Consider the following 16,131-nt stretch of genomic DNA (forward strand, 5'->3'; position numbering starts at 1 on the left):
CCCACACAAGAATACAACAATGCCAGAATATGCATGACTATTCAGTTTAATAGGAACAACTCGTTCACCAAACAATGGAAATTTGATAATTCATTACTCCAAGATGAAGAATTTAAAGTAAAAACGCGAACATGGATTACAAACTACATAAAGGAAAATAATGACCCCCTCATTGACCCTAACATTATCTGGGAGGCTGCACTTTAAGAGGACTAATCATTTCATATGGTTCATTTAAAAAGCGAGTAAAAAGAGCACAAGCACAAGAACTTGAGAGAGAAGTAATAAGATGTGAAGCACTTCATAAGACAGCGTCTACAGAGGACAATTGGAGACAATTAATTGTGGCCAGGGCCAAATTAAACCTTAATATTTCAAACGAAATTACAACAAAAATGAATTACGTTAGACAAAAGCATTACGAATTTGGCAATAAACCAAGTAAATTACTGGCCCATCAATTAAAGAAAGAACAAACTGAAAGAACGATTAAAGCAATTAATCTCAATGATAATATAACATATCAACCTAAAGAGATTAATCAAGCTTTCTTTGAATTCTACAATACACTTTACAAATCTCAAAGTTCTCATTCACAAGAACAACTGGACCAGTACTTACAAAATAAGAAATTGTCAAAATTGTCTGAATTAGACCAGCAATACCTTAACTCATCATTTACAAAAGAAGAGGTTCTGGCCACAATTAAGTTAATGCCCATAAATAAAAGCCCAGGACCAGATGGTTTTTCTGCTGAATTTTATAAAGAATTTTGGACTGAACTTCATCCCATTTTTATGGCAATGATGTATAATTTCTGTCACAATAGAATACTCCCTCAATCAATGAACCTAGCACATATCACAGTATTGCACAAAAGTGGCAAAGATCCTTTAAATTGTTCATCATATAGACCTATTAGTCTTTTAGATCACGATTACAAGATTATAACCAAATTATTAGCAAAAAGACTAGAAGATATCTTGCCTAAATTGATTAATCCAGACCAATCAGGTTTCATAAAAGGGAGATATTCTGCTGACAATATAAGGAGACTTTTAAATGTAATAAACCATTTGGACACCAGTCGGAGCCCTTCTCTGCTCCTATCACTGGACGCAGAGAAGGCCTTCGATTTCGGTTGAATGGAACTTTCTTTTTTCTATACTTGACAAGCTTAATATGGGACCAAACTTTATCGCTTGGATTAAAGCAATCTATAAAAATCCTAAAGCAGCTGTCATTACCAATGGAGCTTCCTCTGATTTTTTTACACTAACAAGAGGGACAAGACAAGGATGCCCACTGTCGAGTTCACTCTTCGCGATGGTGATTGAATTGCTGGCGTCATGTGTACGAGACAATATTCACATTAAAGGACTGAAAATGAATAAGGAGGAACATAAAATATCCTTATACGCGGATGACATTATTTTATACATAAAAGACCCAGAACAGTCCTTATCACACTTATATAACGAAATAGAACAATTTGGAAAATACTCTGGATATAAGTTAAACTTTAATAAATCAAATGCTTGTCTCCTGCATATGACCCCAACCGAAACGATGTATAAAACATATCCTTTCAATTGGTCTCCAGAAGGGTTTAAATATTTGGGAATAAACATTACACCGCAACTAGAGAACTTGTACAGGGAAAACTATTGTCCTCTTATAGAAAAGATAAAAACTGATTTGTGTAAATGGTCCACGCTCCCATTATCTCTGCTGGGAAGAATAAATGTAATAAGAATGAACGTCCTTCCAAGACTAAATTTCCTTTTTCAAATGTTACCATGTTACTTATCTACATAATTTTTCAAATCTATGAATAGACCCATCTCAAAATGTATTTGGTGCAACAAAATGCCTAGGATAAAGTTATTGACACTTATGAAACCAGAATCCATGGGAGGTCTCGGTCTCCCCAACCTCCAACATTATTTTTGGTCAGCCCAATTAAGAAATGTACTGTCATGGTCGTTGGGAAGACGGGACTCACAGTGGTTTCAGTTAGAAGCTAAATTTGTTGACCCGTTACCATTGGACTCTCTCATATTTATAAAACAATTTAAAAAGATAAGAAACATAGGTAATTGCTTCACTGTTTTTAACACACTATGTGCTTGGAAGGACTGCTAAAAAAAACTAGGTATCACCAATTGTACCTCCATATACTCTCCTATCTATCACAATCCTGATCTAGATAAACATCTAAGATCAATTAATATACTCAAATGGGCTCAGTTGGGGATAAGTCAATTCAAAGACCTGTTTTATCCAAATATGCAGTTAAAATCATTTATGGATTTAAGAACAGAATATGCCATCCCAAATACTGATTTATTTAAATATTTACAAATGAGAAACATTATACACATACTGAGAAGAGAAAATAAACTAAGACTAGAATTACATGAAATAGAAGAAATACTAATGTCATCGACCACAATTAAAGGTAAAATTAGTGAATTTTATGACATCTTCTCCAAAGAATGTCACTCATCTTTTTTGCCTTTGTTGAGGATCTGGGAGACAGACCTAACCATGAAATTTTCAGAAAATACATGGCTAAATACTTGTGATAGAATACACTTTCCATTTACAAGTAACAAAATCAAAGAAGCAAATTTTAAATTTATCCATAAATTGTATTTAACTCCAATAAAAATGCATAAAATGTCTAGAGATAATTCAATAAACTGTCCTAGATGTAAAACTAACGAAGGAACATTTCTACACATGTTTTGGCACTGTGATAAACTAAAACGATTCTGGAATTGTATTCATTTATTTACAAAATCTGTATTAGAAACGGAATTTGACTTGTCCCCATGTGCCTATTTACTTAATGAATTACCAGAAATCCAGATGGATCCAAAAAAATATAGACTGCTGATTGTCATAACATACTTTGCCAAGAAATGTATTCTCCTGTTTTGGAAAAATGACTCTTCGCCCACTTTTGAGATGTTTCAAGATCAGATATCCCAGCTTCTTCCATTGGAGAGATTGACCTTGGAGGAGCGCGGCCGGGGGTGGATGTTCCGGGACCTTTGGTCTCCGCTGTTTTCTCGATTGAGCAGAGGGGCTGTTGATTGATACGGCTAGTGGCGGTATGTGAATATATCCGCATGCTGTCGCTGGCCGTGTCGATTGGTGGTTTTGCTGTTTGGTTGGGGGAGGGGTGGGGGCCGGGGGTCTTGGGATGTCTATCCCCGGTTGTGTATTTTTTGGAGGTGGGTTTCCCTAGTGGAAGAAGTTGTACAACAGACGCGTAAGAGGCCTGTCTGTTGTATAACAATGATGTTGTTGTTGTCATTGTTGTTATTATTTATTATTGTTTATTTAAAAATACGTATGAGAAAAAATGAACAGTGTAAACAATATCATTAACTCTGAATATAAAAATATGAGAAAAGCAAACAAGACGCGGTCTCGGACTGGTGGGGGCCTCTGATTCGAGGTCTTGGTGAGTCGGAGTGTTAAAGAGGCATGATGCTCTGGCTCGCTGGGGCGCCGGATTTGGGGTCCTCACGGGGTAGGGACCTTGGTTGTCGATACTGGAGATGACTGGTGCTCAAGTAATCTCGCCTTATGGTACATACATGTGGGTATATGCATGTATATATGTATATATATGTATGTGTGTATAAGAATTACATAAGGCACACTCGTAGTCAGCTGGAGACACTAGGGGGTTCCCTCCGGTTGTAAGCCAGCAGGGTAGAGGAATGTTCGGGAGTAAAGTCTGGGTCAACGTGGAATAAATAAGCTCCAGCTACGGGAGGCGGTACATTACTCCCTTGATCGGCAGACAAAAGCAACAGCTATAATCCAGGTATGCACGACAGCATGGATGAAAGCCAGCCAGCCTCTGTGGTCCTAGAGGCGGGCTCGATGGTGCTCCTCACAGGGTAGATCCCACACAGCAGTGGGGTAGACGGTTCTCTGCTCCAGCAGCCACAGTACCAAAGCAATATAATCCAGCCGGAAAAGGCTCTGCATTCGCCGGTGTAGGTTCTCCGGTGTACTATCCTTCACATTAACTAGGTTATTTCACTAAACTCTGACACTTTTACTATCTTATTCGCACATGTTATAAGTGCTCTATTTAGACGCAAGGTTGCTCACTTCACTTGGTCGTTGACTCGTGGTGAAGGCTTCAACTTTGGGATAAGACTAGACTAGACTACTGCTGTATCCACCTGCGACGTATTTATACGTAAGGTGAATAATCTAGTGCCAACCTCAGTTCTGTCTCGTATTACTGCGCAAACCTGGACATGTTGAGACATGCCTTGGCGGTGGCTTTGAACTCGACATTGGGGGTATGGTCGTTGGCGCCTAGGGGTCGCTGTCCAATAGGAGAACGAATATTATGGTCTGGTTTGTACCTAGGTAAAGGGATATTCCGTGTATATATACAAAGAATATACAAGGGATATCAAACGATATACAAATATTATACAAGGGATATCAAGCAATAAATATATATATTCGGTTTAATCTGACCCTTTGTAACACCTTTCATACAAAAACTGCAGCTCAAAGTGCTTCACAAAAGAAAAAAGACAGGCATAAAATGAGCACATAAAGTGCAGACATATAAAATCAGTTTATCACATTAGGATCTAACATCCCAACAGGCCACCTTGTTTATAGTTTGATTCAGTTTTAAAAATAGACAATAATAAAAAGAGTAAGATAGAATAGACAGTAAAATAGTGCAGTGCAATAAGTAGAATAGAATATACATGAAATATATAAAATAGTTCACTGATGACGTATAAAGAAGTTAGTTACCTCTGTAAGTTTGGTGTTCTCCTTTTTCAGGTTCACAAGATACTCTTTTGTGGTTCTTGTGGCCCACAAGCTTGCCATTCTCCTCTGACAGATGGTTCACCTGCTTGCGAAGAACCTCAACCTCCTGTAGGACTTTCTCGTCATCCCGCACCTTCAGGTTGAGCTCTCTCAGCTCCAGACAGCGAGTGCTCAGCTCAGAGGTCAGCTCCTGGACACAGGTCTGGGACTGGGACAGGATCGCCTCCTGGGCCTGCAGTCTTTTGAGTGTCAGAGAGCGTCAGCATCAGCCTTTGGATTTCCTCATTCTTATCAGTCCTCTCTGCATGTAGCTCAGCCAGAAGAAACTCCATAGTCAACATAGAAGAGCGTTGACTATCTAGCTCCCTCTCCTTGTTCCCCAGCACTTTTGCCAGATCTGTGTTGAAGCTTCTTGGCGGGGAAAGCATCTTATTCTGCCATTTCTGGACCGTGGCCTCGTTTTGGGCTGTTTGCTCCCGAGAGGCTTGGAGGAGACTAGTCTGCTCATCCAGCACCTTGGTGAGGCTATCTACTTCCTCAGTGGTGTAGGCGACCTCGTCCTGCAACACGTCCAACTCAATCCGATTGGATATGACCTTCCTTTCTGCAGCTTCCCTCAGGTCCTGCAGCTCTGACTGCGTCCTGGAGTGGAGTTCCATGATCTCCTCCCTTTCAGAGCAGGCAACACTATACTTGGCCGTGATGTCCTTGAGGTCTCCAGACAGAAGGGCAGAGTTCTCCTCCTCCTGGCCCAGCTTGCTACGCAGCTCTCTGGTCTGGTTAATCATATCCAGCACAACACCCTTCATATCCAGCACAACACTTTCGTCTTGTTCAATCTTTTGCTGTAAGCCACTTATGGTTTCGGTGGCTGTGGTCAATTTATGCTCAAGATTTGCAACGTTAGAGGCCCGTTGTTGACTCTGTGCAGTCAGATCAGACGCTTGTTTTCTTAGCAGTGTATTCTCTGCTAGTTCTTTTAATGTGCTTTCTCTTAACTGGGAGGTCAGGATGCTCAACCGTTCCCTTTCGGTTCGCAGGGAGGTTGTCAATTCCGTGATCTGTGCCTGCTGAGCAGTCCCCTCCTGCTGCCTCTCCTCAAGCTGTTGTCTGGCCTGGTCAGTCTCAAACTTGGCCTCTGCCTGCAGCTGGTCAAAGCAGTCCTGCAGGCTCCCATGTTGCTCCAGAAGCTGCTCCCACTCCAGCTGAACTTTGTCGAGCTGGAACCGTGTGCTGATGAGATGAGACGCCTCCTTCTGCTGCTCACTGCGGCCGTCGCTCAGATCCTTCTTCACAGCAGCCAGCTCCCTATCGGATGACTGCAGCAGCAGGCGCAGGTCTTGGACCTCACTCATCAGGACTTCCCCAGTCTGCTGATCAGACTGTCGAGTCCGTTCCAGTTTGATGATGTTCTTCCGCAGGCTGAGCTGCTCTGTTCCAGGTCGCTTGTTCAGTGGAATGTTGCTCTTTCTTGCGGTCAGACTCTTGTGACATCATGGTCACCTGCTCCTCCAGTTTTGTGATCTCTTGCTGCAGCTTCACAGTCTGCACACGGCTGTTTTGGTCCGCAGGATACATTTACATTTACATTTAGTCATTTAGCTGACGCTTTTATCCAAAGCGACTTACAAGTTCTGTACGACAAGCCATCAGGAAGAGCACAACTCTATCAGCTGAGTAACAATGTTCATCAAAGTGTTGAGTGCTACAGTGTAGGTTAGTTTATTAGGACAAGTGCATGACAGTATGGTTAGTTAGGGTTAGATTTTTTTTTTTTTTTTTTTTTTTTTTTTTTATTCAGATAAGGATACTGATGTGACGTTCTGTTTACTTAGTTTACTCTGTTAGTTAACTCTGCATGTACAAGTACACACTTAACGCTGTATGTACAGTACACTCTGTATGTACAGTACACACTTAACTCTGTATTGTACAGTACACTCTGTATGTACAGTACACACTTAACTCTGTATTGTACAGTACAGTACACTTAACTCTGTATGTACAGTACTCACTTAACTCTGTATGTACAGTACACTTAACTCTGTATGTACAGTACACACTTAACTCTGTATTGTACAGTACACACTTAACTATGTATGTACAGTACACTTAACTCTGTATGTACAGTACACTCTTAACTCTGTATGTACAGTACACTCTTACTGATTAACTAGAAACTGTACATTGTAACGCAACGTTATATAATGTTATTTCGCCTTTTTATTCATAACATTATTTCACGTGACAACATTGTACATCAGTGGAGGCTGCTGACCAAATTTTTATTATATTATATTATATATTAAATTATATTTTTTAAACATCCCCAACGCTGCAACACCCCCATTCCTCCCAGGTGTCAGGCTCCTCATTCGCTTCCATTCATTTTGGGGACCATGTTTAAATATCGGAGATGAACGTTATTTCGATTGATATGAATAGCTAGTTATGTTTATATAGATAGATGATAAATTAATTAAACGTAAAAAAATGTTAAAAAAAATTTAAGTGATTCGAACTTGTCACCGACTGACCATAGGCTCTACAGCAAGCTGACAAACGAGTTGAGCTATCCGTCAATATTAAAACTGAGTGACGAATGTATCATTTACACTTGTGCCAATTGCCTTAAAACTGAGTGACTAATGTATAATTTACACTTGTGCCAATTGCCTACTTATTATTAAGCTAGGTATTGCGCAAGCGTTGCTTGATTAACCTGCGTGGTTATTATGTAGGGGGGATTACGTTCTGAACGAGCGTATTCGCGAAGGAGAGCGCTCTGCCGCTCAGCCACGGGAGCGTGCTAGGCGTGGTCACGTGGGCGTATCTCACATACAGGAGAAAGAAGATAATGACAACAGGATGGCTTAGTCCCATTTCCACATCATACGGTTATCTTCCCTCCCGGTGTAGGCCTTACCTTTGACCCGTCAGAGTATGTAGTGTCTTTGACCGTCAGCCAGACTATTGAGTTCAACGTTAGGGCCGAGGGTGGTATGGAAGCACAAGCAGCAGAATCGATCTGCATTTAGAGTGCCGCTTCTGTACGTATGTCATCCCCGCACCGATTACGATACAGAGGTGAACCTGGTCTGTGAGCGAACGTAGCCCCTATCGGCCGAATGGACGGTGAACGTGATTCATGCACCGCCGACGTGTACGTCCGTCCCTATATCCCGTCTCTACCCTGTCATAGCCTTCCCAGGTGGCCAAAAAGTTCCAGTGCACACAGTCATCCTCTTCTGAGTCTGTCCCTCTCGCACCACCAGCAGGTCATAGATCTTCTCATTGTAGACCTTGAAGTAGCCAATCTCCAGAACACCATAACACCATAACACCCAGGGTTCATACACATTTTCCCTAATAAAATTCCATGACTACTACATGATAATATGGTGCAATCTCCGTGACCAGGACCTGTTGGAGTTAATGTTAAAAAAAAGAAAGAAAGTACCCAGGTCTGGTTTTGGTAACCTACAAGTATCACCATAGATGGGATTAGAAAATGTGGTGCTGCTATCCCCAGGCCATCAGGATGCTCAATGTGGACTCTATGCAACACTAACCAATCCATTCTACATTCATTGAACACACATCCACACACTCACTTTAGACACACACTGTAAACCCGAATAAGTTTCCAGAACTTAAAAAAATTTAGGCCATCCCATGCCTCAATTTTTTTAAGTTGATAAACTCAAATGTTTTCAGTTGGCTAAGACTTACAATTCTCAGTTAAGGCAACTCAAATATGGTCTGTTACTGTGACTTAAGGTTCTCAGTTAAGTCAAATCAAATATGGTCAGTTACTCTGACTTACAGTTCTCAAGTGGTGTCAACTCAAATATGTTCAGTTACTGTGACTTACAGTTCTCAGTTAAGGCAATTCAAATATATTCAGTTACTGTGACTTAAGGTTCTCAAGTGGTGTCAACTCAAATATGTTCAGTTACTATGACTTACAGTTCTCAGTTAAGGCAATTCAAATATATTCAGTTACTGTGACTTAAGGTTCTCAAGTGGTGTCAACTCAAATATGTTCAGTTACTGTGACTTACAGTTCTCAGTTAAGGCAATTCAAATATATTCAGTTACTGTGACTTAAGGTTCTCAAGTGGTGTCAACTCAAATATGTTCAGTTACTGTGACTTACAGTTCTCAGTTAAGGCAGTTCAAATATGTTCAGTTACTGTGACTTAAGGTTCTCAAGTGGTGTCAACTCAAATATGTTCAGTTACTGTGACTTACAGTTCTCAGTTAAAGCAGTTCAAATATGTTCAGTTACTGTGACTTAATGTTCTCTAGTGGAGTCACCTCAAATATGTTCAGTTACTGTGACTTACAGTTCTCAGTTAAGGCAATGCAAATATATTCAGTTACTGTGACTTAAGGTTCTCAAGTGGTGTCAACTCAAATATGTTCAGTTACTGTGACTTACAGTTCTCAGTTAAGGCAGTTCAAATATGTTCAGTTACTGTGACTTAATGTTCTCTAGTGGAGTCACCTCAAATATGTTCAGTTACTGTGACTTACAGTTCTCAGTTAAGGCAATGCAAATATATTCAGTTACTGTGACTTAAGGTTCTCAAGTGGTGTCAACTCAAATATGTTCAGTTACTGTGACTTACAGTTCTCAGTTAAGGCAGTTCAAATATGTTCAGTTACTGTGACTTAAGGTTCTCAAGTGGTGTCAACTCAAATATGTTCAGTTACTGTGACTTACAGTTCTCAGTTAAGGCAGTTCAAATATGTTCAGTTACTGTGACTTAATGTTCTCTAGTGGAGTCACCTCAAATATGTTCAGTTACTGTGACTTACAGTTCTCAGTTAAGGCAATGCAAATATATTCAGTTACTGTGACTTAAGGTTCTCAAGTGGTGTCAACTCAAATATGTTCAGTTACTGTGACTTACAGTTCTCAGTTAAGGCAGTTCAAATATGTTCAGATACTGTGACTTAAGGTTCTCAAGTGGTGTCAACTCAAATATGTTCAGTTACTGTGACTTACAGTTCTCAGTTAAGGCAGTTCAAATATGTTCAGTTACTGTGACTTAAGGTTCTCAAGTGGAGGCAACTCAAATATGTTCAGTTACTGTGACTTAAGGTTCAACCTTAAATCCATGTGATTAAGTTAACAGAACTCAAAAACATTGAGGCCATCCCATGCCTCATTTCTTTGAAGTTAATCAACTCAAATTTTTAAGTTAATCAACTCAAATATTTGCAGTTACTATAACTTAAGGTTCAGTTTTAAAATCCATGTGAATAAGTTAACAGAAAAATAACTACACAAGCACATTATATCAACTTCAAACAACTCTTTTATTTTTTTCTATTCAAAGAGTATACATATATAATCTGTATGTTAGCAATGTACAATAACACTATAAACACCGTACACTGTTTTTGGACTATATATGTTAACAAGACCGACCAGGTATTAGTGCCTTGCAAAGTGCAGATATAAGATAAGTTTTCCCCTTTTTTGTATGCATTTAGGAGGTTTTGTTCTTCATCAAAACTATTTATCTTACAAAAACATTGTGTTACAACTTCAAACTCTTTATATTTATTTCTATTCAAAGAGTATACATCTATTTATCTTACAAAAACATTGTGTTGCCCTCTCCAACATTATGGCAATGTTAAAATTGAAAATATATATATATAGAAAATATATATAGAAAATAAATACATGCATGTTATAACATGTACATACAATGTAATGTATATTACACATTTAATCCCTCTGGTCACAATAGTGTAATAATGTTTGTTATAAGGCTCTGAAAATGTTACTGAATGATGTATCAATGTATTTCCAGCAAATATTGAAATAATAAAGGGTCTCAATATGTGCAGTGCACATGACCAGAGCCGTTTACATCCTGGCTGAATTACTCAAATTTGTATAGTGTGGTCATAGAATGAGCAAACATGTTGACGGCAACTATTGTGACCGTTGGGATAACAGTGTATCTATGTACAGTACAGAATAAAATGTATAGATTATCTGAAAATTGTCAATCCGCTTGGCACATGTAAAATTCACAAACGTTGTGCTGTATATTGGGTCCTGCCAATGTGGAACCAAAATACCAATCCACATTACATGCTATACAGCTGGCAATAATGTTAATAGTGCACATACCTACATATGGAAATGCAGCTGCATGTATTTGCTCCATGATGTATCATGGAACAAGATGGTGTTTTCATTGAAAGAGTTAGTCAGAATGTCAGAGGCACCATCCGTCATTTAGAGCAGGCTATGTTTGCAGAATGATAACTAGAACACTACAGTACTCTGTACTAAGAACACTATACAGTACACTAACTATGCTGCCCTGTCAAGGCAGACCGCAGTAACTTCCAAACAGTGAAACTGAGAAAAATGGCTTTAAAGTTTTTTGACTTGCCATCCAAAATGTGTTATAGGTAGATAGATGATAGTACCCAGATTTAACATGTATTAATGAAGTAATCTTTAGGCATACAAAAATATGACGTAGTTATTTTAATTAACCCCAAAAAAGCAGATACTGCACTCTGCTGCACGATTTCCTTAAATAATTATACAGGTAATGTACAGGCAAAGTGCAGTAACTTCAAATGCAATGTTGTTTTCCCTCCAGCTTTCATAACTTCACCTAGCCATTTTATTTGGATCATCATCATTCCAATATATTCAGGTATTAAATTTCATTTTCAAAATGGCTAGGTTAAGTTATGAAAGCTGGAGGGAAAACAACATTGTATTTGAAGTTACTGCACTTTGCCTGTACATTACCTGTATAATTATTTAAGGAAATCGTGCAGCAGAGTGCAATATCTGCTTTTTTGGGGTTAATTAAAATAATTATGTCATATTTTTGTATGCCTAAAGATTACTTCATTAATACATGTTAAATCTGGGTACTATCATCTATTTACCTATAACACATTTTGGATGGCAAGTCAAAACACTTTAAAGCCATTTTTCACTGTTTGGAAGTTACTGCGGTCTGCCTGGGTTTTGAGTGTGATTTTGTAGTTACTGCAGTTTTTAAAACCCCATATCTCCAAAACTGAGCGACATTAACATCTGAAACTTGGTCACAAGATAAAACATTTATTGACAAGGTCAATTTCACTCATAACTAAATTTTTACTTTTTTCAAGTTACTGCGGTTAGCCCTTGACAGGGCAGTATACTACTGCCTACAAGGTCTCAAGGATACAGTCCCACTCTCAGCATACAAGATCGATGGTCTGCTGCTGCTGACTCCCAAGCGATTCATTCAAGTGAAACGGAACTGAGTCCAGCTAATGGTGAATAGTTATTTTATTAATCAATTATTGTGTCTTTATTCACTCTAGTTGTGTAATTGACCAGTTCATATTCTGTATAAGTTCATATTCTGTATATGTTAATAATAACGCTTCTGTGTTGCGTTTATGGCTCCTGGTATATCGCCTTGTACTCTGTACTGAGAACACTAACTCTACCACTGCCTACAAGCAATGGAAGCAGTCAGAGCAGAGTGGCATTTATGCCCATTGCCTCCTATTGTTCCTCGAGAAACAAACGTTTGGGACTTGGATGTTGCCTTTGAGATTCTGATAAACTCTTTCAACTCTAAAACTTACTTGGATGAAATTACAATAATGCCAGCTATAGACGGTTAAGAAAATTCGAACTGTAAAACTCTCAAATGTAAACATATTACATAAAAAATAAAGAACAAGGTACATTGAGTAGTTTGGACCTATTGGCTGAACATCTGCAAAGTAGTACAGCAACATTTGAAGGTATTATTTTGACATGACAAGACATTTCAGATGAGTTTCTATAGACACACTTTTGAGGTGTTGGTAAGTGCTTTGGGGTAGTGCATAGATTAGTCCAAACATTACAGGAAGGAATCACCAAATCTGGGGAAGCTGATCATGATATGACTTTCAATGACAATAGAGATTGTCACAGGCTGGTAGTGAACTGGACTTGTGTCATGATCACTGATTACAGTAAGGAATAGAAACTCATCTGAAAGAAGGATGTGGGGTGAGGTATTAATTTCCTTGTCATGTCAAAATAATACCTTCAAAAGTTTAATGCAAGAGCGGTCAGGTGACGTAGTGGAGATTGCGTTCGTCACCAACGCTGGAGACACTGGATTCGCGTGTTCGAATCCAACTCCCTGCGTTATCACCAGCTTGGCTGGCCGTTCACACTAATACAATTCGGCAGTATTAGGGGGTGGGGAAGCTGGCGGGTGGGAATCTGGCGTTGTGGACAGCGACGCCTACAGGTCAGGTCTCGGCGCTTGCTAAGCGGGGCAGGACTTGGTGGAGATAGCGTGCCCTCCCACGCGTTACACTTCACCAATGAGAGCCCTCGCTGCCAAGTGAAAAGACGTCACTGGCTGTCGGCGCATGTCTCGGGGGAAGCGTGCGATCGACTCGGGACGCCCTTATACCGACTCGTAGGAGAACATGCATACAGCACCAGGTAGGGGAGGGGGGGGGGGGAATTGGCACAACGACTAATTGGGACGGGGAGAAAATCCATTGAAAAATCAGAAACAAAAAATGATTGCATCATCAAGTCATTCTTGAGAGTCTGCAACCTGGGCGACAGTTTACCAGCTTCTAGACCTAGTCAAATCTTCTGAATGAATTCAAAAGTGTTGGTAAGTCCCTTGGGGTAGCTGAGGTGTAGTGCATAGATTAGTCCAAACATTACCAGGAAGGAATCACCAAATCTGGGGAGGCTGATCATGATGTGACTTTCAATGACAACAGAGCTGGTAGTGAACTGGACTTGTGTCATGGTCGTCACTGATGACAGTAAGGAGGGCCACTGCAACACCCTGAAGCTCTGGCTCATCAGACGTGTCCTGAAGGAATGAAAGAGACATAATAATCACAAATAAATCCATGGTTTCTACAAAGTGCAGCACAAAGCTAAGTATATGGAGTTGTGTTTGTAAGTTGTTTATATTTTAGTTAGAACAATTTTTTTGGTGAGAAGGTTATTTTTATTTAACCAGGTTAGTCCCGTCGAGATCAAATATCTCTTTCACAAGGGAGACCTGGAAGGAAGGAAGACTGATACTTAGCATTTTGATTAACTGTTCACTTAATATACAGTTGTACTGTAAATTATTTTTACTCTGACTCACTGTGCAGGTTTTGAAAAATCCAGCGACTTCCTCATGCAGATACACAGGCAGGGCATGGAGAACAGTGGTACGCCTGGTGTGAACATCATGGATTTCCTATTAAGATGTAAGATTAAGAAGAAGAAAAAGAATTGTATTATATGGAAATGTTTACTGAACAAAGCGGATTTTAAACAGTCCAATCAGATATGTCCACAAATAACATGTTCACATCTTTAATGCAATCAGAAAAATGGCAAACACAATGGTGGACTAATTGTAAAATTCAAAAGCTCATTTGAATCATTGAACCTGTTCAATGTTACAGAGGTTCGACCTATGACATGTATAATAATCTATTCACCTGTTCATCGTGGATTTTTAAAATGTGAGCCAAAGCATCTGCTGTGTTCCCAGTTTTGGACGCCTTCTGTCTGAATAACGTCATCAGTCGAGGAAGATGGCGGTCAAGCTCAGCGTAGAATGTGTTGGGCAGGTTCTGGTTGGTAATCAGCTAGAACTCTGCATACACCTATATTTAAAAACAGCAGGACAATATAGTATATCAACATCAATTAGTCACTTCAACTTGGTGGATCTCTTACTTTGTTTGGTTTGGGCTTCAGAGCATGACGGCGGGATTTCTGGTCAACCATGTCATTACATGCTTTGCGGAATCGGTCGCTGATGACTAGCTCGCGGGGGCGCACAGAACACACACGCAGATGCGCCGCTAGAGTATATAAACCAGGCTTAAGAATCACAAGTTTCACTTTAAAACACACAGAATGTGCCAAATGTTAACACAGGAAAGAGAGAGCTGATCTATATTACCTCAGACTCCATTTTGAGAGCAGGCCAGAGGTCCATGAGCTCTTTCACTGGTGGGCTGGACTTCACTATGGTCTGTCGGCGCAGGGCAAATGTGGTCTGCATCAGCTTTCTAATGAGGGGCAGGTTCTTCTCAGTCTTCTTGACTTCTTCAGCAATTGTCTGCCTCAACTGCTCAAGCCTCAAGGAATCCTCTCCTTGGGGATAGTTGGGTAGGAAGTTTACTTCTGCTCGCTTGGGTCTTTTAATGTTGGAATGTGAAGGTTCGCCATCAGGATTGCTTCTACCTCTTTTTCCAGCATTTACAGTGACCTCCTCACATCCTGCCCGTCTCAGCTTGTTCCTGAAATTGCCCATCTTGAATTTGATGCTGTTCTTCCATCCATTGCAGCCGGTCTCAGATCCTGCTTCCTTCAAGCAGGGATGTTTGGCGACAAGAGCCGCAGAAGCCACTGCTATCTCTTTATCACTTTGATAAGCCTTGAAAGCATACATTGTAGATGCAAGCTTTTCTAAGATGTCATGCTTTAGGTCTCTTGTCAACTTAAGGTGTCTCTTGTTCTTCTCAAATTCGTTGTTTCCGTCTCTAAGTTTCAGCTCAACATCGAATGCAAATGTAGGAACTGGAAAAGGACCTGGAGGCCATCTGCTTAGACGTTCTGGAGATGACATATCTGAAAGTATATCAGTAGATGCGAGAGAGCTGGAGTCGGGCAAAAGTGAAATGTGCACAACAGCTTTTTGTGGCAATTCCGTAATGTCATCAAGGGAAGTAAGTTTCCCATCAAAGTCTGGATCTTCATACAGCAAACTCTTGATGGGACGGCTGGACCCCACGCTACCCCAGACAATGTACAGGCCTGAAGAAGCGAACGGCCGAAGAATGTGGAGGTACAGTCAAGTATTGGCTGACAAGTTTTGGAACAGCTTCCTACTCCACTACCTACCGTCTCTACAGACCCGCCAGAAATGGGTGAAAGAGAGAGACAATTTGACAGAAGGAACATGATCGTCATGATTATCGACCAGTCACAGTTACAACCGGGAGGACCCCCTCCAGAATATCCCGCTATATCATTAAGTGTACCATAGATAATTCCCTAAGAGCCAGGTTGTATACTTGCTTCCTGCGTAACCAGAGATTGGACATTCAGTGTTGATTTGCCTATGAGTACTCATTTGCCTTACAAGTGCATTCAAATGATAAATGTAAGATAAATATTCTATGTACCTTTTGCTCCATTAAATATTTGATTATTACCTTTGACTGGAACCGATTTCATTGTGGAAAGTGTTCATCATATTTAGATATCGTGTACTGTAT

General features: G+C 40.0%; 1 pseudogene across 1 annotated transcript in view; it reads right to left on the reverse strand.

Moving 5' to 3' along the window:
• Window positions 1-4,779: 4,779 nt before the first annotated feature.
• The window catches only part of LOC311226151 (kinesin-like protein KIF15-A), a 46,830-nt pseudogene continuing 35,478 nt past the window's right edge, over window positions 4,780-16,131 (reverse strand). Inside the window, exons 3-5 of the transcript in view lie at window positions 8,064-8,144; window positions 5,098-6,372; window positions 4,780-5,066 (exon numbers count right to left, since the gene is read on the reverse strand). The product of the transcript in view is annotated as a kinesin-like protein KIF15-A (transcript). The remainder of the gene's footprint in view (window positions 5,067-5,097; window positions 6,373-8,063; window positions 8,145-16,131) is intronic.

This window comes from Notolepis coatsorum (assembly GCF_963971535.1).
Source record: "Notolepis coatsorum genome assembly, chromosome: 3".
NCBI classification, from domain to species: domain Eukaryota; kingdom Metazoa; phylum Chordata; class Actinopteri; order Aulopiformes; family Paralepididae; genus Notolepis; species Notolepis coatsorum.